At 43.2% G+C, this 25,120-nt stretch overlaps 1 pseudogene; it reads right to left on the reverse strand.

Moving 5' to 3' along the window:
* Window positions 1-10,152: 10,152 nt before the first annotated feature.
* Window positions 10,153-25,120, reverse strand: part of LOC124021098 — a 56,413-nt pseudogene continuing 41,445 nt past the window's right edge.

Below are 25,120 nucleotides of genomic sequence, written 5' to 3' on the forward strand. Positions count from 1 at the left end.
ATACAGTATGTCCATACGGTATGTCCATACTTTATATTCCATACGGTATGTCCATACTTTATATTCCATACAGTATGTCCATACGGTATGTCCATACTTTATATTCCATACAGTATGTCCATACGGTATGTCCATACTTTATATTCCATACGGTATGTCCATACTTTATATTCCATACAGTATGTCCATACGGTATGTCCATACTTTATATTCCATACGGTATGTCCATACTTTATATTCCATACAGTATGTCCATACGGTATGTCCATACTTTATATTCCATACGGTATGTCCATACTTTATATTCCATACAGTATGTCCATACGGTATGTCCATACTTTATATTCCATACGGTATGTCCATACTTTATATTCCATACAGTATGTCCATACGGTATGTCCATACTTTATATTCCATACGGTATGTCCATACTTTATATTCCATACGGTATGTCCATACTTTATATTCCATACGGTATGTCCATACTTTATTTTCCATACGGTATGTCCATACTTTATTTTCCATACGGTATGTCCATACGGTATGTCCATACTTTATTTTCCATACGGTATGTCCATACTTTATATTCCATACGGTATGTCCATACTTTATTTTCCATACGGTATGTCCATACTTTATTTTCCATACGGTATGCCCATACTTTATTTTCCATACGGTATGTCCATACTTTATTTTCCATACGGTATGTCCATACTTTATTTTCCATACGGTATGTCCATACTTTATTTTCCATACGGTATGTCCATACTTTATATTCCATACAGTATGTCCATACGGTATGTCCATACTTTATATTCCATACGGTATGTCCATACGGTATGTCCATACTTTATTTTCCATACGGTATGTCCATACTTTATTTTCCATACGGTATGTCCATACTTTATATTCCATACGGTATGTCCATACTTTATATTCCATACGGTATGTCCATACTTTATTGTCCATACGGTATGTCCATACTTTATTTCCATACAGTATGTCCATACGGTATTTTCCATACAGTATTTTCCATACGGTATGTCCATACTTTATTTTCCATACGGTATGTCCATACTTTATTTTCCATACGGTATGTCCATACTTTATTTTCCATACGGTATGTCCATACTTTATTTTCCATACGGTATGTCCATACTTTATTTTCCATACGGTATGTCCATACTTTATTTTCCATACGGTATGTCCATACTTTATTTTCCATACGGTATGTCCATACTTTATTTTCCATACGGTATGTCCATACTTTATATTCCATACGGTATGTCCATACTTTATATTCCATACGGTATGTCCATACTTTATTTTCCATACAGTATGTCCATACGGTATGTCCATACTTTATATTCCATACGGTATGTCCATACTTTATTTTCCATACGGTATGTCCATACTTTATATTCCATACGGTATGTCCATACTTTATTTTCCATACGGTATGTCCATACTTTATTTTCCATACGGTATGTCCATACGGTATGTCCATACTTTATTTTCCATACAGTATGTCCATACGGTATGTCCATACTTTATATTCCATACAGTATGTCCATACTTTATTTTCCATACGGTATGTCCATACTTTATTTTCCATACTTTATTTTCCATACAGTATATTCCATACGGTATGTCCATACTTTATTTTCCATACGGTATGTCCATACTTTATATTCCATACGGTATGTCCATACTTTATTTTCCATACGGTATGTCCATACTTTATTTTCCATACGGTATGTCCATACTTTATTTTCCATACGGTATGTCCATACTTTATTTTCCATACGGTATGTCCATACTTTATTTTCCATACGGTATGTCCATACTTTATTTTCCATACGGTATGTCCATACTTTATATTCCATACGGTATGTCCATACTTTATTTTCCATACGGTATGTCCATACTTTATATTCCATACGGTATGTCCATACTTTATTTTCCATACGGTATGTCCATACTTTATATTCCATACGGTATGTCCATACTTTATTTTCCATACGGTATGTCCATACTTTATATTCCATACAGTATGTCCATACTTTATTTTCCATACAGTATGTCCATACTTTATATTCCATACGGTATGTCCATACTTTATTTTCCATACGGTATGTCCATCGTTTTGAGAATAATTACAGTTATGGTAGTTTTTGTTAGTCATTTGTTTGTTCTGTTATCATTGATGTTCAGACGAGACATTTTGTGATGTTGACGTTTTGTTTTATATTTCTTGTGATGGCTGCTCTGTAAGTCAGCTTTCTCCCTGGGCTGGCCTGGGATATGGAGGGGCTGTAGGGATGATGGTCCTTCCTGTCCTGAACAGGGTTGTGTTCATTAGGACATGCAACAGAAAACATAAAAACATGTTTTGCAATGGAAAAGTAGGGTTTCTGAGCATAGATTGTCCCTTAGTTTTTCCTTCCGTTTGGTGCCTAATGAACACGACCCAGGTGAGTGGGGTCAGGGGATGGCCAATTTATGATAATAATCCTTACTGACAATCACACCGTTATAGAAGAGGCCCTGTACAGATCCTCACTATGTAGAGAGAGTACACACTCTCTGAGTCCATCTATTGGCAGGGTTTACCTCCAGACCCACACACTCTCTGAGTCCATCTATTGGCAGGGTTTACCTCCAGACCCAAACACTCTCTGAGTCCATCTATTGACAGGGTTTACCTCCAGACCCACACTCTCTCTGAGTCCATCTATTGACAGGGTTTACCTCCAGACCCACACTCTCTCTGAGTCCATCTATTGACAGGGTTTACCTCCAGACCCACACACTCTCTGAGCCCATCTATTTACAGGGTTTACCTCCAGACCCACACACTCTCTGAGCCCATCTATTGACAGGGTTTACCTCCAGACCCACACACTCTCTGAGCCCATCTATTGACAGGGTTTACCTCCAGACCCACACACTCTCTGAGCCCATCTATTGACAGGGTTTACCTCCAGACCCACACTCTCTGAGCCCATCTATTGACAGGGTTTACCTCCAGACCCACACACTCTCTGAGCCCATCTATTGACAGGGTTTACCTCCAGACCCACACTCTCTCTGAGCCCATCTATTGACAGGGTTTACCTCCAGACCCACACACTCTCTGAGCCCATCTATTGACAGGGTTTACCTCCAGACCCACACATGATGTTTATGGTGCTGTCAAAGTGACCATGTGGTCCAGTAGATGGAGTGGTTGTGGTGGTATAAAGGCCCATAGCTACACAGACTGGACACATTAATCAGTGTCCAATTTACACAGCACCATCCAGAGGAGAGGATGGGTTCTGAACTTCTGAATGCAAACATAAAGGGCATCTGTTAGGGATTGGGTTTAACAGACCTAGGGCTAGGCTAGACGAAGGGTTTAACAGACCTAGGGCTAGGCTACACAAAGGGTTTAACATACCTAGGGCTAGGCTAGACAAAGGGTTTAACAGACCTAGGGCTAGGCTAGACGAAGGGTTTAACAGACTTCGGGCTAGGCTAGACGAAGGGTTTAACAGACCTAGGGCTAGGCTACACGAAGGGTTTAACAGACCTAGGGCTAGGCTAGACGAAGGGTTTAACAGACCTAGGGCTAGGCTAGACGAAGGGTTTAACAGACTTCGGGCTAGGCTAGACAAAGGGTTTAACAGACCTAGGGCTAGGTTAGATGAAGGGTTTAACAGACCTCGAGCTAGGCTAGATGAAGGGTTTAACAGACCTAGGGCTAGGCTAGATGAAGGGTTTAACAGACCTAGGGCTAGGCTAGACGAAGGGTTTAACATACCTAGCTAGGTCTAGGTTAGATGAAGGGTTTAACAGACCTAGGGCTAGGCTAGACGAAGGGTTTAACATACCTAGCTAGGGCTAGGCTAGATGAAGGGTTTAACAGACCTAGGGCTAGATGAAGGGTTTAACAGACCTAGGGCTAGGCTAGATGAAGGGTTTAACAGACCTAGGGCTAGGCTAGACGAAGGGTTTAACATACCTAGCTAGGGCTAGGTTAGATGAAGGGTTTAACAGACCTAGGGCTAGGCTAGACGAAGGGTTTAACATACCTAGCTAGGGCTAGGCTAGATGAAGGGTTTAACAGACCTAGGGCTAGATGAAGGGTTTAACAGACCTAGGGCTAGGCTAGATGAAGGGTTTAACAGACCTAGGGCTAGGCTAGACGAAGGGTTTAACATACCTAGCTAGGGCTAGGTTAGATGAAGGGTTTAACAGACCTAGGGCTAGGCTAGACGAAGGGTTTAACATACCTAGCTAGGGCTAGGCTAGATGAAGGGTTTAACAGACCTAGGGCTAGGCTAGATGAAGGGTTTAACAGACCTAGGGCTAGGCTAGACTAAGGGTTTACCAGACCGAGGGCTAGGTTAGATGAAGGGTTTAACAGACCTAGGGCTAGGCTAGACGAAGGGTTTAACAGACCTAGGGCTAGGCTAGACGAAGGGTTTACCAGACCTAGGTTTAGAGGAAGGGATCCCCATGACAACATCAACTGAATTACAATATGAACATCTAAAATGGTGGGTAGCCTGGAGAGGAGGAGGGGGGGGGTGAATGGAGAAATGAATGAACAGGGTAGAGAGAGCCCATCCCACCCTCACCAGGGCCTCTCGTCTCTGAAGTCCGTGCCCACCCCGTTTCTCTCTCTCTCCTCTCCCTGCCTGATGCTGCCAGCCAGCAGGGAAACTAGGTCACTGAACTCTGTCTGCTCTCTGTTTTTTGTATATAAATTAAAGCCAAAAGGCTGAACACTCTCACTCCCTCTCTAGCCGGTCAGCGGTCGCCACAAAGCCTTTCACCAGAGGGTTAGAGTAAAAAACACTAAAACATGCATTCGCGCACTCACACACACAGTAAACAAACCCAGATATCCAGTATAATCCTCTCTGGCTAAATATGTTTGGGGTTTGTAAGGAGAGGGTTAAAATAAGTCATGTTGTGCAGGAGGCTGCAGTGCAGGAGGCTGCAGTGCAGGAGGCTGCAGTGCTGTCTCTGACAAGACAAGGGAGGATTTGTGCTGTGCAGATTCACTGCACATTTCTATTTCTGCCTCGGCCACTCTTAATCACTGTGGTCACACACACACACACACACGGAGACTGTTCTACACATGGACACGCTCTCTAGCCTCACACACACACGGAGACTGTTCCACACATAGACACACTCTCTAGCCTCCTCTTTTGTGGCCAGTATTTCTATCTCCCCCCAGGCAGGCATGGTAGAAGCAAACCACCTCCATGTCAGTGGACCAACCTCCAGTGTGATTTCAGAGTCAGATGATGTCACCGGTAACAGGTGTTAATAAGTAGGCTAGGTTTCCTTGGCAACAGTGGAATCCTCAGACTTGACTGGTCTCCCCAGTCCAATCCCCTCTGTCCTTTCATCCCTTCATCTCTCTCTCTCCTCCTCTGTCTCTCTTGCTCATTGAAGCCAGAGAGAGAGAGAGAGGAGTGTTCTGGTAGCGTGGTCCCAGATCTGTTTGTTCAGTCTGGCGAATTCATGACAATGACAATAGGAGTTGGCTAGACAGCACAAACGGATCTGGGACCAGGCTAGGGTTCTAGGCTGCTGGGTGGAGAAAGCTGAAATTGACACGGATCCTATTCCAGGTTCCACATATTTCAATATAAAATAAGCTGTTTGAATCATTAACCCTTTGGGCACGTTCTGTCATGTAATGTTCTGCACTTTTGTCTTCCCCAGGAGTCTTTATATTATAGGGGATGTGCCAATTATAATAAATAATTGCCAACAGTTGAAAATATCAAATGTATAAGTCAATTGATTCTCAGTGGGTTGATATGGTTCTGTAATTTGCTGGTTTTGAGGATCAATAGCAATAACTCTTATGTTGGATTGATGTTTTCTTTTTAGAATGAACCCCCTATCTGTCATAGTTGAAAAGAAGCGGTACTTTTTACCCGAAAGGGTTAAAAAACAAGAAGCTAATTGACGCCAATGAATAATGAAGCTATAACGAGAGTCACAGTATGTGCTGAACACAGGAACATCTGGGGCACTAAATTGTGATAGCTAGCAATATTAGTGCCCCTTACAAGGGATGCCATTCATTGACTGGTGCCACAGCAGTGTGCAAAGGGTTAATTCAAGACTAAGGCCACCAGAGGCCTGTATCCAAGTTATTTTTTTGCACATTTTTTGAGATATTTTAAATGTCAGTATTTTAAAACATATTCCAAGTGCCTTTTATTGTAAGTGAAAATATAGAAGATATAAAAGTATATGAAAAATGAAATATATATATATATATATGAATATATATTTTTTCCTGGGATCGTGTTCTCGAGGTTCTTGAACATGCTTCATTTTAGAGTTGTAAAAGTCTCCCATTGGTACAACATAGCTGTGTCTCCCATTGGTACAACATAGCTGTGTCTCCCATTGGTACAACATAGCTGTGTCTCCCATTGGTACAACATAGCTGTGTCTCCCATTGGTACAACATAGCTGTGTCTCCCATTGGTACAACATAGCTGTGTCTCCCATTGGTACAACATAGCTGTGTCTCCCATTGGTACAACATAGCTGTGTCTCCCATTGGTACAACATAGCTGTGTGCTTCTGTTTTAGAGGAATTTTATTACGATAATGTCAATGGAAAGAAAATGTTTAATAAAGTCGCATTTGATACAATTTATTTGTCATTTTTCAGTTACTACATCTGGAGTGCTGCATCACACACACCACACCGTATATAGTTTTTAAATCACATCTTAACTATATTTTAAGTGTTCAAAATGATTCCATGACAACTCAAGTTTATAAGTGGCTTTTTAAAAGTGACCAGCTGTTGCCTCTGATGACATGCCCTCCAATGCTGAAGAGATGCTCCACAACTGAAAAGGATGCTTGAACTAGGCAGCAATTCTGCTCAGTGTTAGACAGGAACTGCTGTGTCTTCCAGAATGACAGAGAATCAGCCATTGGGATCAGCAGCAGATGTCAGATGTGGGTTGATGAGGTACTACAATCTCTGGTCTTGTGGCAAGTGCACCCTCTATCCATCACTATGGGTACTCCAAAATCTCTGTTGATTGGCTAAAGGGCAAAGATGGTGGATAAATGAAGATAGTTCACTCAAGCCGTTTACCATTTTACATGGTCATTTCCAGTCAAATTAACTGGGTGTGTCTCCCATAGAAACCAATGCAAGAGCAACTGGGTCTGGTCAACAGGTCTGGTCAACAAGTGTTTCCCAAACTCGGTCCTGCCCCCATAGCACTACACAGCTGATTCAAATAACCAACACATCATCAAGCTTGTATTATTTGAATAAGCTGTGTAGTGCTATGGAGAGAAAAAAACATGCAGCTCTTGGGGTCCTGAGGACACATTTTGGTTAACACTCTAATAGTTCATTGACTTTCATTAAACCATCAAATAAAATACAAAAACACTGAGTGGGGTGTCTGGCTTCCTCTTCCATCTCTCCTATTGGGTACAGCGTCTTCTGTTTGTTGAGTTCTGCTCAGGCACTTGTCAATTGATTTCTTTAGGCTTTTGTCAAGCTGGCCACTATTCTCAGTGGTGGATCAATGTAAGCCAATGCTTACACCATTATGGGGAACGTTTGGAGAATTGGGACACACCCTCAGATAGTTGTAGAGTCCTCTGATTCATGGAATGACGCAGTTGGCTTTGACAATGTCAGATCCTTGAACACATCAGTGGCAACATTGACCTGCGTTAGGATGACATCACAACATCAGCAAGGACTCACTTATGAGGGATTATTTCCCAGACAAGCGAGGGTCAAAACCAGGGTTGAATGGCGAAAACCCGGATACCGAGATTTACCACCCAAAACCACTCCATTTTCCAGGGATAATTATTTATTAGTTATATAAACAGCATGACCTGAAATGGAACTGTTAAATTATATGCAATGTCTAAACATGGCTTCTCTCTGGCCTTCTCTACGGCCTTCAGACAGGCAGCCCACCTCACTATGGAGGGAAGTTCACAATGCATGTAGACCTATCTTCCTGTAGAGCTGTCATCATGTAGAGCTATCATCATGTAGAGCTATCATCATGTAGACCTATCATCCTGTAGACCTATCATCCTGTAGAGCTGTCATCATGTAGACCTATCATCCTGTAGACCTATCATCCTGTAGACCTATCATCCTGTAGAGCTGTCATCATGTAGACCTATCTTCCTGTAGAGCTGTCATCATGTAGACCTATCATCCTGTAGACCTATCATCATGTAGAGACCTATCATCATGTTGACCTATCATCCTGTAGACCTATCATCCTGTAGAGCTGTCATCATGTAGACCTATCTTCCTGTAGAGCTATCATCATGTAGACCTATCATCATGTAGACCTATCATCATGTAGACCTATCATCATGTAGACCTATCATCATGTAGACCTATCATCATGTAGACCTATCATCATGTAGACCTATCACCCTGTAGACCTATCACCCTGTAGACCCATCATGGTCACTTGTTTTCTGGTGACAGGGAGGACTACATGCTGCAGCATAGCCTATGATACAGTAATATACAGACCTAATGGCTTTTGGGGTCACCTAATTTGTTTTGTTGTAAAGATATATATCTTTTATTGTAGCTGCAGAGTTTTAAAACAGCCTATCACTTGAACATCGTTGCTTTAAATCAGTGCACACGCAAGCACTCTCTTGCAGTCTCAATTCCATTCAAATTGCATCCAAAATAGATAATATAGGTGGTGATATAGATGTCCTAGCCTACCTCTTTCAGGTAGTACATTCAATGCAGTATTTGTGTTATATTTAAGTAATGAATGATGGGTTATGCATAACTTCAAATGTATAGCCTCTGTCTCTTGAGCTAAACACACACACCTGTGTTCCGCTGGCCTCTACTTTGAAAGAACACTGCTTAGCTCTTGGTCTCATGTAGGAAAAGCTAGACTAGAATAGCTTGCTGGACTTTTTGTTGTTGTTGCATTTCTTATACCAATAAACTACTCAAAGAGGGATGCAAGCTCTTTGCTGAATGTTAAAACACAGCAGCCAATAGAACTCACGGGGAGTTTGAAAGAAGATGAACGTGTGATGGGGGAAGTCTATAGCAGATATTTATTCAGACCCATAACCATTCAATCTTCGTGAAGATAATTAAAAGCAGTCTGCATCTAATTCTAGTCCTCTATTATGCAAACATGTCATTAGAATGATAAAGATACGGACAACTTAACGTATTTCAATTAACTGTTGAAAGCAAGGAAGGAAGCAACAGGAGAGAAAGAAGTAGGAAATAACATTCTGGGATTTATTTATTTTTTAATTCTAAATTAAATTCGCTAGCCTACACATGTAACTGTGTAGGTAGCATGTGCTGCACCAGAATTGCATGTTCTCTCCCAACTTTATCATGAATTTACGAACACACCCGAAGTCGTAAAATGTCTAAAAAAATACTTTTTATTCTAGCAAGACGTTGCATAGCAACAGCATCAACTTCCGGGAGACAGCGCTATTCTAAGCGCTAGTACGCTCAACTGAAAGAATACCATTGATTACACTTACAGTATACTAGAATGAACTCATTCTCATTAAGTATGTAGTATACATGTTACTATGGGTATTTGAACACGGCTCTTATTTGTATGGGGCTTTATTAACTACATGATTAAAAAATATGACATTGTTTGCAAACTGCTATGTAAACAGGTGGTGATTAAAACAGGTGGGGAACCCTGAATGACAGGCCAACACAGACGATCATATACGTATTGGATAATGGCACAGGATGGCTCTACTCCTCAGGTGGGGAACCCTGAATGACAGGTCAACACAGACGATCATATACGTATTGGATAATGGCACAGGATGGCTCTACTAGTAACAGAAACTGCTAAATTCTTCCATTATGGAGGCTTACACTGCTGTGACCAACCACACAGAGGCAGCATTGTGATATAGATGTGACCCAGGTCTAATTCACAGGTTGTGATCATTAGAGCACAATGCGGAAAATGAAAATAAGTGTTTCTTATTGGCCAATTCCAGGTATAGAACCTCCCCGATTCAGTCCGGTTTCTTACGTTTGGCACATAATGAACACGACCCTGATCTCGTAAAGAGTCATACACACAGAGACACGGGTTGAGAAAAGGATAAGGCTTTTATTGAGGGTATAATTTACAGTGGGTGGGGTAGGGAGGGGGGCGGTTCATGTTTCTGGAGTCTGTTGCTTCTGCTCTGGTGGGGGTTTGGGTTGACTGTCCTGTGTCTGAATAGAGAGCTCCTCATCTAGACGCTCCTTCGCTCTCACCACCTTCAAATACACAGAGGGACGGACACACACACACACACACACACACACACACACACACACACACACACACACACGGTGTCCTAATTAGAGGTCGGCCGATTACAAGTTGTTTTTTTACACCTTTATTTCACTAGGCAAGTCAGTTTAGAACACATTCTTATTTTCAATGACAGCCTAGGAACGGTGGGTTAACTGCCTTGTTCAGGGGCAGAACGAGCAGGCTCGTAAGCATTCATTCAAACAGCACTTTCGTGCATTTTGCCAGCAGCTCTTCGTTGTGCATCAAGCATTGCACTGTTTATGACTTCAAGCCTATCAACTCTCGAGATGAGGCTGGTGTAACCGATGTGAAATGGCTAGCTGGTTAGCGGGGTGCGCGCTAATAGCGTTTCAAACGTCACTCTCTCTGAGACTTGGAGTAGTTGTTCCCCTTGCTCTGCATGGGTAATGCTGCTTCGAGGGTGGCTGTTGTCGATGTGTTCTTGGTTTGAGCCCAGGTAGGAGCGAGGAGAGGGACGGAAGCTATACTGTTACACTGGCAATACTAAAGTGCCTATCAGAACATCCAATAGTCAAATGCATAAGAAATACAAATGGTATAGAGAGAAATAGTCCTATAATAACTACAATCTAAAACTTCTTACCTGGGAATATTGAAGACTCATGTTAAAAGGAACCACCAGCTTTCATATGTTCTGAGCAAGGAACTTAAACATTAGCTTTCTTAAATAGCACATATTACACTTTTACGTTCTTCTCCAACACTTTTTTTTTGCATTTTTCAAACCAAATTGAACATGTTTCATTATTTATTTGAGGCCAAATTGATTTTATTGATGTATTATATCAAGTTAAAATAAGTGTTCATTCAGTATTGTTGTAATTGTCATTATTACAAATATTAATCTGTAACGTCTTTTTTTGGTCCTCCAATAATGGGTATCAGCGTTGAAAAATCATAATCAGTCGACCTCTAGTCCTAATATAAGGCAAGATCATGATAGTGACTACAGGTCTAAGAATGTGCCCCATCACCAGCCTAATTTAATGATCATCAGGACAGCTCTGTGCAAGGCTCTGTACAAGCACCAAAGAGGTATGAAACCCAAGAGACTCAACTTGCCATTACGCCCTATGAATACCTCAAGGAGGTGGTCTGAGTCTCCATGGTTACAAGGAAGCAATTGCTTGTTGAGTCACATGGTTTCAAGCCTCTCTGGCACTAATAAGCACGGACTCGCACAGAGATGGCTCGATACTGGAAATTGAACCTCACCTTGGACTGTAGATAGAAAGATCCGCCCACCTCCTTGTCATTGACTTTAAAAAGGTGTTCATAGTTCTGTTGACAAAGTACAGCAGGTCAGTTATGAACAGGTTGGCCCCACCAAAGGCCTAATATGGAAATACATTTACCTCCATATACACACACTTGTCTGTCTTGTATGTAGGCCACACGAAGGAACTTCCTGTCTTCTAAATTTGTGAGTGTGACCCTGTCCAGAAAACTCTCTAGCCTGCGCCCGAGCCCATATACACTTGTGTAAATATGACTGGACAGGGATTAACGACATGCAACATCTCCTCCTAACCTGTTAGGGGACAAGATGGACGACATGCAACATCTCCTCCTAACCTGTTAGGGGACAAGATGGACGACATGCAACATCTCCTCCTAACCTGTTAGGGGACAAGATGGACGACATGCAACATCTCCTCCTAACCTGTTAGGGGACAAGATGGACGACATGAAACATCTCCTCCTAACCTGTTAGGGGACAAGATGGACGACATGCAACATCTCCTCCTAACCTGTTAGGGGACAAGATGGACGACATGCAACATCTCCTCCTAACCTGTTAGGGGACAAGATGGACGACATGCAACATCTCCTCCTAACCTGTTAGGGGACAAGATGGACGACATGCAACATCTCCTCCTAACCTGTTAGGGGACAAGATGGACGACATGCAACATCTCCTCCTAACCTGTTAGGGAACAAGATGGACGACATGCAACATCTCCTCCTAACCTGTTAGGGGACAAGATGGACGACATGAACATCTCCTCCTAACCGGTTAGGGGACAAGATGGACGACATGCAACATCTCCTCCTAACCTGTTAGGGGACAAGATGGACGACATGCAACATCTCCTCCTAACCTGTTAGGGGACAAGATGGACGACATGCAACATCTCCTCCTAACCTGTTAGGGGACAAGATGGACGACATGCAACATCTCCTCCTAACCTGTTAGGGGACAAGATGGACGACATGCAACATCTCCTCCTAACCTGTTAGGGGACAAGATGGACGACATGCAACATCTCCTCCTAACCTGTTAGGGGACAAGATGGACGACATGCAACGTCTCCTCCTAACCTGTTAGGGGACAAGATGGACGACATGTTAGGGGACAAGATGGACATCTCCTCCTAACCTGTTAGGGGACAAGATGGACGACATGCAACATCTCCTCCTAACCTGTTAGGGGACAAGATGGACGACATGCAACATCTCCTCCTAACCTGTTAGGGGACAAGATGGACGACATGCAACATCTCCTCCTAACCTGTTAGGGGACAAGATGGACGACATGAAACATCTCCTCCTAACCTGTTAGGGGACAAGATGGACGACATGCAACATCTCCTCCTAACCTGTTAGGGGACAAGATGGACGACATGCAACATCTCCTCCTAACCTGTTAGGGGACAAGATGGACGACATGAAACATCTCCTCCTAACCTGTTAGGGGACAAGATGGACGACATGCAACATCTCCTCCTAACCTGTTAGGGGACAAGATGGACGACATGCAACATCTCCTCCTAACCTGTTAGGGGACAAGATGGAGGTATGGTCTCCTCCTACATTGTTAATACCCATCCAATCATCTGTGTGCTGGACGAATGTTCCTAGGGGAAGGGGAGATGGCAATGACAGGGCCTGTGTTCTCTGGGTGTTGCCTTCAATGTACTTTAAAGTGTGTGTACCTTCTGGAGCTCCTCAGGGGTGAGCGTGGCGATATTAAGGATCTGCTGGGCCTCCTGTAACAAGGTCATCCCAGTGAGACAAGAGGCTGCTGCTGACTGCTGTCCGGCACGCCCCCTAACCTCCGCTGCAGCTTGACTGGCTGCAGACAGAGACAGAAGAGACCAGGTTGGTCACCTTCTCAGGTAAGGAACATTAATACAACAGTTTGTTTCTCTATCAGAGACAGGTAGAGAGAACAGAAGAGACCGGGTTGGTCACCTTCTCAGGTAAGGAACATTAATACAACAGTTTGTTTCTCTATCAAGAGACAGGTAGAGGGACAGAAGAGACCAGGTTGGTCACCTTCTCTGGTAAGGAACATTAATACAACAGTTTGTTTCCCTCTCAGAGACAGAAGAGACCAGGTTGGTCACCTTCTCCCAGGTAAGGAACATTAATACAACAGTTTGTTTCTCTCTCAGAGACAGAAGAGACCAGGTTGGTCACCTTCTCAGGTAAGGAACATTAATACAACAGTTTGTTTCTCTCTCAGAGACAGAAGAGACCAGGTTGGTCACCTTCTCAGGTAAGGAACATTAATGCAACAGTTTGTTTCTCTATCAGAGACAGGTAGAGGGACAGAAGAGACCAGGTTGGTCACCTTCTCAGGTAAGGAACATTAATGCAACAGTTTGTTTCTCTCTCAGAGACAGAAGAGACCAGGTTGGTCACCTTCTCAGGTAAGGAACATTAATGCAACAGTTTGTTTCTCTCTCAGAGACAGGTAGAGAGACAGAAGAGACCAGGTTGGTCACCTTCTCAGGTAAGGAACATTAATGCAACAGTTTGTTTCTCTATCAGAGACAGAAAGACAGATTTAATTGCCCTAAATGAGACGTTTTCACAGTCCATTTGACATTGAAATACCATACAAAAGCATCGTTGAGTTGGAACATACCTGCATATTCTTGCCGCAATGCACGTGCAAACGCCCGTCCTACTACCTGCGCCCCATGACAATGATCTGCGCAAGATATTTTGCCTACACAAAGACGAGAGATTGTTAGTTCCACTTTACGTCAACAGAAAGCAACAGTCTGGTTTGGCTCAAGGCGGCCTAGTCTCGCCACAGATTACAGCTCATAATGAATGAATGGCGACCGCAATATAAACCAAAACCACTTCTCCCCCCAGAGAGCATTAGACCTGATTAGTTTCAGGAACATTGTGTTGACAGGCAACATTGTGAACCAGCCATGGTCATACTGTTACAGAAGTATTAGATCAGACAGAGCGGGCAAAGGTAGAGCAGGTCTGAAGCACACAGTGACTGTGCTGTATGCGCAGTGCTGATGAGAGCATCATTAACTACCCTGAACAAACACATAACATGCAATCGTTTCTACAATTTTACTCAGTTACAATTCATTTAAGGATATCAGTCAATTGAAATAAATTCATTAGGCCCTAATCTATCACAGATACCTTTAAAAAATGGTAGGGGCGTGGATCAGAAAACCAGTCAGTATCTGATGTGACCACCATTTGCCTTATGCAGTGCAAGTTTCTGGGTATTGTCTGGGACTGGAACACGCTGTCGTACATGTCGAGCCAGAGCATCCCAAACATGCTCAATGGGTGACACGTCTGGTGAGTATGCAGGCCATGGAAGAACTGGCACAGTTTCAGCTTCCAGATCCTTGCGACAAGGGGCCGTGCATTGTCATGCTAAAACACGAGGTGAATGACACGACAATGTGCATCAGGATTTTGTCACGATATCTAGGGGCATTTAAATTGCCATCAATAAAATTCAATAGTATTCGTTGTCTGTAGCTTATGTCTGCCCATACCATAACCCCACCGTCACCATGAGGCACTCAGCAAACCGCTCGCCCACACAATGCCATACACGCGTTCTGCGGTTGGGAGGCCGGTTGGACGTACTGCCAAATTCTCTAAAAAGACGGAGGCAGCTTATGGTAGAGAAATGAACACTCAATTATCTGGCAACAGCTCTGGTGGACATTCCTGCAGTCAGCATGACAAATGCACGTCTCCTCAAACCTTCAGACATCTGTGGCATTGCGTTGTGTGACAAAACTGTACATTTTAGAGTGGCCATTTATTCTCCCCGGCACAAGGTGCACCTATATATATTGACCATGCTGTTTAAACAGCTTCTTGATATGCAACACCAGTCAGGTGGATGGATTATCTTGGCAAAGGATAAATGCTCACTGACAGGGTAGCAAAACATTTGCACACAGCATTGAGAAATAAGCTTTCTGTTCATATGGAATATTTCTGGGATCTATTAGATCATCTCATGAAACATGGGACCAACAACACTTTATATTTTGCGTTTATATGTGTGTAGTTAGCTCGCTTATTAAAGCAACAATATGAGCCAGCTACCTAACGTTAGCTACAAAGATAGAAGACATATCAAGGATACATTACGGTTGCATAAGCTAAATTAGATAGCCAAGATTGGCAAGGTGTGCGGGCTATAGCAAGAGAAGCAAGCAGCGTTTCTCCTTCACAGTTTCCCTAATCACGACACAGCTATTCATAGCGTTTCAAAATACAAAAATATCTCACCATTGCGTTTATCCGATTATTTACAGTACAGTACACAATAAGACCGTGGAGGAGCACGGCGTTTTCACATGTACACCCATCAAGGTCGCAGTAGGTTCAAAATTCAAGGGCCAAACTCGGAACAAAGATATTCGAGTTTGGTGAAGATCCACAAACCGGTGCTCTCTCTGTATAAAAATACTGCTCTCTAGTGGATGGCTGTTTAAATTGCACCAATTTTCATTGCACAGCCTTCATCATCACGTCTTGCCAGCAGACCAGACTTGTGTGCTAACAGCTAGCTGCACTAGGGTCGGACAGCATGACCTCAATCCAGGGATGAGGAATACATTGTACTACGAATTGTCCCATTGTTGCACCGGAAAGATTGAATGACTGCTAATTTTTCCGGAAAGCTGCCCTTTTTATCCTCAAGCTGGGTAGAAAGTGCTTTGAAAGGTCTCCCGGGTGGCGCAGTGGTTAAGGGCGCTGTACTGCAGCGCCAGCTGTGCCATCAGAGTCCCTGGGTTCGCGCCCAGGCTCTGTTGTAACCGTCGAACAAAGAAATAAACTCGAACAAAGAAGAGCTCGAACAAAGAAATAAACAATTCAACGACAACCATGTTCTTGTGTGTGGCTGTTTACTGACTTTGTTAATGCATCCTTGACAACAATGATATGGATTACCAATGAATTACTGTACCTCAAACAAGCATCCATAGTTGGGGGAAAGTTTGCCATACTAAGCCATTCCCCACAAGGGATGATGTTGTTCAACACAAGTTCTAGTGCCATTAGCATGAAGATGAAAAGGGCAGCTTTCGGAAAAACTACAGTTGTTCAATCTTCCCGGTGTAACAGTTGGGATAATGGGAGAACAACACATTTCTCAATCCTGGATTGAGGTACTTTTCCCAAGCCATATCTCACGTCGGCTCTGCAGTGTCTTGATCTACAGTCATGCTCTCTGACCCCAGTGCAGCTCAGTGTAAACAAGCGTAACGGTAGTGTAGGAGCCATTTTGGCCTGTTTATGAGTTGTGTATCTGGTATCTGTCGAGGGTCATTTTTACTTGTTTTGTACACTAGAGGGCACTATATGTTGGGGTCATGGGTCACTGGTCATGTGTGTATATAATAAACACAGGTGATCAGGAAGGTTTATCAGGTGAGAAGAGAACACATACAGTAATTACCGTATCACAGATACAGCTTATAGAGTCCATCTCTCTGTACCCTCTTCTATAGGAATATGTGTTTTGGAGCCATTTATATATGGAATAAATGGAAATTCACCCCAAAAGAGTAATGTTTGGAAAGCTGATTCTTGTGGAATAAATGGAACTTCACCCCAAAAGAGTAATGTTTGGAAAGCTGATTCTTCTGGAATAAATGGTACTTCACCCCAAAAGAGTAATGTTTGGAAAGCTGATTCTTGTGGAATAAATGGAACTTCACCCCAAAAGAGTAATGTTTGGAAAGCTGATTCTTGTGGAATAAATGGAACTTCCCCCCAAAAGAGTAATGTTTGGAAAGCTGATTCTTGTGGAATAAATGGAACTTCACCCCAAAAGAGTAATGTTTGGAAAGCTGATTCTTGTGGAATAAATGGTACTTCACCCCAAAAGAGTAATGTTTGGAAAGCTGATTCTTGTGGAATAAATGGAACTTCACCCCAAAAGAGTAATGTTTGGAAAGCTGATTCTTGTGGACGTGTGACAGACAGCTCTCTCCTGTGCCAGAGGCAGTTTATAGGGAAACACCACTACAGGTCGAGTCGGAATCTCCTGGCAACATCATGACATAAGTACATTTACTAGTTTACCCCTTTTTCTTTGAGATTAACAAACATTTCCCCCTTTAAACATACTTTTGTTTTAAGCAACACATTGAAAGACAAAGAAATGGCATTGGTTCAAGGTTCAAACAGTTGTTTATTGCAAGGCAACATGAACATTCCCATGAAACCATTATTCATAAGACAGACAGAGAAATAATGCTTTATTCAAAGTATAAAAGAGATGTTTCTTTTTGTTAATTTCCCAAAGAACAATGTAAGACATCTGAGAGATTACAGGCACAAAACACATGACAAACACACAATCACTGACACCAACAATATCTAGGCCCTACAGTCAATGCATTGGTGTCTGTTCCCTTTTCAAGTACTCCACAATGGCTGCGTTTACACAGGCAGCCCAATTCTGATATGTTGCCCAAGTACTGGCAAAAAGCTCTTATCTGATTGGTTTAAAGACCAATTAAAAAACACATGACAGAATTGGACTGCCTGTGTAAACTCAGTGAGTCTGACTACTATTCAAGAATGCTTGGTTGGTTCCAGTCTTTCTGTCATTGTAAACAACATGATTGGTTGGATCAGACTTGGATTAGACTATTAAAAGTATTGTCGTGTGATGTACTAGTCTTGATCATGGCTGCTGTGATTGCATCATATAGTATTAATACTGGAAGTTATTAAGTCAAAGTTACAAAATGATTGTTTACTACAGTATAATAAAAGAATGAGCTCCTTTAGTGAGGAATACTTCAATAACAGTCTTAAGATGAAGTGTTAACATATGAGGTACAGGAATTCCAGTTATACAGTCTATCAATGTAGAAAGAAAGGTACAGATACATACCACTTCCCACCACATTACAACCTCAGAGATCCACAGACACACTGCTGTACAACTCCCACAGGGGGTGTTTTGGCGTCTCAATACATGACACCCACATGGAAGAACGTCACACAAAACAGAGTCCCCCAAAACAGAGCGCAGCCCCGATGCTATAAACTATCTCCCAAGATCTGCTGGCTGAACTAAGATATGCACCTGGGCCACGTTCATTACAGCATGCCACGGAACACGTTTGGTGATTAATGAACACGACCCTGGAGTGGTACAGGACTGTTAGTAGGTCTTTATCACTGGCCAGAGAATGAAGCTACCTAAACAACAAAACAATATTCTATTCCTATCAATAGAAGCCAGCCATGCTTTAACCTGAAGGCTGTTTACCCTGTTGTACCCTGTCTGTGTGTTGTTGAGATCGGATGGGGATGCCACAGACCATCCAACATCCACGGACTACAGGAGCTGGAGATATCCAGGTGGAGTGTGAGTCTTTCTGTGTGTGTGTGTGTGTGTGTGTGTGTGTGTGTGTGTGTGTGTGTGTGTGTGTGTGTGTGTGTGTGTGTGTGTGTGTGTGTGTGTGTGTGTGTGTGTGTGTGTGTGTGCATTCGTGCGTTCCTGTTTGGATGTGCATGTGTATGTGTGTTTTTCTGTGTCTTCATGTGTGTGCCTGTGCACGTGCCTGTGTCTATGTGATGTGAAGAGCACCTGGAATACGGCCCTCACACATAGTCTCGTAGTTCACAGCAGTATTATGGATGAAATAGTGGCCAGGGGGTTGGATGGGAGGCAACTCTCAACTCTCTCTATTCTAACACAACCCTGTATATACACAGTGGTCCACTCCCATTCTAACACAACCCTGTATATACACAGTGGTCCACTGCTATTCTAACACAACCCCTCCCAACTCTCTGGTCTCACTGTCTCTGTTTCTGTCTGTCCATCTGTCTGTCTGTCCTCTCAGTGAGTGAGGCGCCCAAGGAGGTCCAAGTGAGAAAGTACCTTCCATCCTCTCACTACCTGGAGGAGAAGACTGACGAGCAGAAGAAAGATGAGGTGTGTGTGTGTGTGTGTGTGTGTGTGTGTGTGTGTGTGTGTGTGTGTGTGTGTGTGTGTGTGTGTGTGTGTGTGTGTGTGTGTGTGTGTGTGTGTGTGTGTGTGTGTGTGTTAATGTATAGTGATGCATAGGAGGTGGTAAATCTGGAAGACCATAGATACTGTATTCAGGAGCATGTGTTCTAGTTTTTCATAGTTAATGTGTTTAGAAGATTATGGACTATGGTTCATATGTGCCCATAAAAAAAGCAAGCAGTGGTCTAGTCATTATTATTATGACACAGGTGTAAGGTTAGGAGTGGTGACAGACACACAGGTGTTAGGTTAGGAGTGGTGACAGACACACAGGTGTTAGGTTAGGAGTGGTGACAGACACACAGGTGTTAGGTTAGGAGTGGTGACAGACACACAGGTGTAAGGTTAGGAGTGGTGACAGACACACAGGTGTTAGGTTAGGAGTGGTGACAGACACACAGGTGTAAGGTTAGGAGTGGTGACAGACACACAGGTGTAAGGTTAGGAGTGGTGACAGACACACAGGTGTTAGGTTAGGAGTGGTGACAGACACACAGGTGTAAGGTTAGGAGTGGTGACAGACACACAGGTGTAAGGTTAGGAGTGGTGACAGGTGTAAGGTTAGGAGTGGTGACAGGTGTGTAAGGTTAGGAGTGGTGACAGACACACAGGTGTTAGGAGTGGTGACAGACACACAGGTGTAAGGTTAGGAGTGGTGACAGACACACAGGTGTAAGGTTAGGAGTGGTGACAGACACACAGGTGTAAGGTTAGGAGTGGTGACAGACACACAGGTGTTTAGGTTGACAGACACACATGTGTAAGGTTAGGTGGTGACAGACACACAGGTGTAAGGTTAGGAGTGGTGACAGACACACAGGTGTAAGGTTAGGAGTGGTGACAGACACACAGGTGTTAGGTTAGGAGTGGTGACAGACACACAGGTGTAAGGTTAGGAGTGGTGACAGACACGCAGGTGTCCATCCAGTGTGGCGGTAAGGGCTGGGTTGTAAGGGAGTGTTGGGAGTCATTTACCTATCTAGCCTGGTAGGAATGTTAGCTATTTACAGTACAAGGCAGCTGCAAGTCAAAGGTCAAATTGGGGTGAGGTTGCCTTTAACAACAGACCTGGGATCAGATTCCCAAACCCCAGTCCTACCTTTAAACATTATGGGGAGGAAAACATATCTGATCCTGATTCAGTCAATGGTTAGAGGCAACATCTACTTACTCAGAGTATTAGAGGATGATACGAGGATATGGGAGGTAGGGCTGTAAAAGTCTGGTAACTTTCCCTAAAACTCCCAGGAAAACAAGCAGGAAATCCAAGAACTCTCCAATTGGTATTTCTGGAAAAGCTAGACATTTTGTTGACAGAATTTTACAACCCTAATGACAGGTTAATGTTATGCGTTTGAGAGATGTTCTTTTGACATAGGACACATCAGTGGCACACAGGAATGACACGTTTCAGTCCAACAGGCCCTTGGCTACTGCTGGACCCTGATTGGTCCGCAAGGCAACACACACTAGTCACCCTGAAAGACACAAGAGCATGGGTAAATGTGTGTGTGTGTACATTTGTGTTTGTGTGCGTGTACATTTGTGTTTGTGTGTGTGTGTGTGTACATTTGTGTTTGTGTGTGTGTCACTCACCCACTCATCGTCTTCTACTCCCTGGAAGGACTCCTGTGGTAGAGGGTTGTCATCCATGTTCCCCAGCTTGCCTATCATGGCACTCAACAGCTGTAGTACAGACAGATGGTTAACGCACTATAGTCCCACTACTGACTAGTGGTGAGTACCAAGACAGATGGTTAACACACTATAGTCCCACTACTGACTAGTGGTGAGTACCAAGACAGATGGTTAATACACTATAGTCCCACTACTGACTAGTGGTGAGTACCAAGACAGATGGTTAACACACTATAGTCCCACTACTGACTAGTGGTGAGTACCAAGACAGATGGTTAACACACTATAGTCCCACTACTGACTAGTGGTGAGTACCAAGACAGATGGTTAACACACTATAGTCCCACTACTGACTAGTGGTTAACACACTATAGTCCCACTACTGACTAGTGGTGAGTACCAAGACAGATGGTTAACACACTATAGTCCCACTACTGACTAGTGGTGAGTACCAAGACAGATGGTTAACACACTATAGTCCCACTACTGACTAGTGGTGAGTACCAAGACAGATGGTTAACACACTATAGTCCCACTACTGACTAGTGGTGAGTACCAAGACAGATGGTTAATACACTATAGTCCCACTACTGACTAGTGGTGAGTACCAAGACAGATGGTTAACACACTATAGTCCCACTACTGACTAGTGGTTAACACACTATAGTCCCACTACTGACTAGTGGTGAGTACCAAGACAGATGGTTAACACACTATAGTCCCACTACTGACTAGTGGTGAGTACCAAGACAGATGGTTAACACACTATAGTCCCACTACTGACTAGTGGTGAGTACCAAGACAGATGGTTAACACACTATAGTCTCACTACTGACTAGTGGTGAGTACCAAGACAGATGGTTAACACACTATAGTCTCACTACTGACTAGTGGTTAACACACTATAGTCCCACTACTGACTAGTGGTTAACACACTATAGTCCCACTACTGACTAGTGGTGAGTACCAAGACAGATGGTTAACACACTATAGTCCCACTACTGACTAGTGGTGAGTACCAAGACAGATGGTTAACACACTATAGTCTCACTACTGACTAGTGGTGAGTACCAAGACAGATGGTTAACACACTATAGTCCCACTACTGACTAGTGGTGAGTACCAAGACAGATGGTTAACACACTATAGTCCCACTACTGACTAGTGGTGAGTACCAAGACAGATGATTAACACACTATAGTCCCACTACTGACTAGTGGTGAGTACCTAGACAGATGGTTAACACACTATAGTCTCAACACTGACTAGTGGTTAACACACTATAGTCCCACTACTGACTAGTGGTGAGTACCAAGACAGATGGTTAACGCACTATAGTCCCACTACTGACTAGTGGTGAGTACCAAGACAGATGGTTAACACACTATAGTCCCACTACTGACTAGTGGTGAGTACCAAGACAGATGGTTAACACACTATAGTCCCACTACTGACTAGTGGTGAGTACCAAGACAGATGGTTAACACACTATAGTCCCACTACTGACTAGTGGTGAGTACCAAGACAGATGGTTAACGCACTATAGTCCCACTACTGACTAGTGGTTAACACACTATAGTCCCACTACTGACTAGTGGTGAGTACCAAGACAGATGGTTAACACACTATAGTCCCACTACTGACTAGTGGTGAGTACCAAGACAGATGGTTAACACACTATAGTCCCACTACTGACTAGTGGTGAGTACCAAGACAGATGGTTAACACACTATAGTCCCACTACTGACTAGTGGTGAGTACCAAGACAGATGGTTAACACACTATAGTCCCACTACTGACTAGTGGTTAGTACCAAGACAGATGGTTAACACACTATAGTCCCACTACTGACTAGTGGTGAGTACCAAGACAGATGGTTAACACACTATAGTCCCACTACTGACTAGTGGTGAGTACCAAGACAGATGGTTAACACACTATAGTCCCACTACTGACTAGTGGTTAACACACTATAGTCCCACTACTGACTAGTGGTGAGTACCAAGACAGATGGTTAACACACTATAGTCCCACTACTGACTAGTGGTTACCAAGACAGATGGTTGACACTATAGTCCCACTACTGACTAGTGGTGAGTACCAAGACAGATGGTTAACACACTATAGTCCCACTACTGACTAGTGGTGAGTACCAAGACAGATGGTTAACACACTATAGTCCCACTACTGACTAGTGGTTAACACACTATAGTCCCACTACTGACTAGTGGTGAGTACCAAGACAGATGGTTAACACACTATAGTCCCACTACTGACTAGTGGTGAGTACCAAGACAGATGGTTAACACACTATAGTCCCACTACTGACTAGTGGTTAACACACTATAGTCCCACTACTGACTAGTGGTGAGTACCAAGACAGATGGTTAACACACTATAGTCCCACTACTGACTAGTGGTGAGTACCAAGACAGATGGTTAACACACTATAGTCCCACTACTGACTAGTGGTGAGTACCAAGACAGATGGTTAACACACTATAGTCCCACTACTGACTAGTGGTTAGTACCAAGACAGATGGTTAACACACTATAGTCCCACTACTGACTAGTGGTTAGTACCAAGACAGATGGTTAACACACTATAGTCCCACTACTGACTAGTGGTGAGTACCAAGACAGATGGTTAACACACTATAGTCCCACTACTGACTAGTGGTGAGTACCAAGACAGATGGTTAACACACTATAGTCCCACTACTGACTAGTGGTTAACACACTATAGTCCCACTACTGACTAGTGGTGAGTTCCAAGACAGATGGTTAACACACTATAGTCCCACTACTGACTAGTGGTGAGTACCAAGACAGATGGTTAACACACTATAGTCCCACTACTGACTAGTGGTGAGTACCAAGACAGATGGTTAACACACTATAGTCCCACTACTGACTAGTGGTGAGTACCAAGACAGATGGTTAACACACTATAGTCCCACTACTGACTAGTGGTGAGTACCAAGACAGATGGTTAACACACTATAGTCCCACTACTGACTAGTGGTGAGTACCAAGACAGATGGTTAACACACTATAGTCCCACTACTGACTAGTGGTTAACACACTATAGTCCCACTACTGACTAGTGGTGAGTAAAGACAGATGGTTAACACACTATAGTCCCACTACTGACTAGTGGTGAGTACCAAGACAGATGGTTAACACACTATAGTCCCACTACTGACTAGTGGTTAACACACTATAGTCCCACTACTGACTAGTGGTGAGTACCAAGACAGATGGTTAACACACTATAGTCCCACTACTGACTAGTGGTGAGTACCAAGACAGATGGTTAACACACTATAGTCCCACTACTGACTAGTGGTTAGTACCAAGACAGATGGTTAACACACTATAGTCCCACTACTGACTAGTGGTTAGTACCAAGACAGATGGTTAACACACTATAGTCCCACTACTGACTAGTGGTGAGTACCAAGACAGATGGTTAACACACTATAGTCCCACTACTGACTAGTGGTGAGTACCAAGACAGATGGTTAACACTATAGTCCCACTACTGACTAGTGGTTAACACACTATAGTCCCACTACTGACTAGTGGTGAGTACCAAGACAGATGGTTAACACACTATAGTCCCACTACTGACTAGTGGTGAGTACCAAGACAGATGGTTAACACACTATAGTCCCACTACTGACTAGTGGTTAACACACTATAGTCCCACTACTGACTAGTGGTGAGTACCAAGACAGATGGTTAACACACTATAGTCCCACTACTGACTAGTGGTGAGTACCAAGACAGATGGTTAACACACTATAGTCCCACTACTGACTAG

The sequence above is a fragment of the Oncorhynchus gorbuscha genome, unplaced genomic scaffold, assembly GCF_021184085.1.
Source record: "Oncorhynchus gorbuscha isolate QuinsamMale2020 ecotype Even-year unplaced genomic scaffold, OgorEven_v1.0 Un_scaffold_1048, whole genome shotgun sequence".
In the NCBI taxonomy this organism is placed as follows: domain Eukaryota; kingdom Metazoa; phylum Chordata; class Actinopteri; order Salmoniformes; family Salmonidae; genus Oncorhynchus; species Oncorhynchus gorbuscha.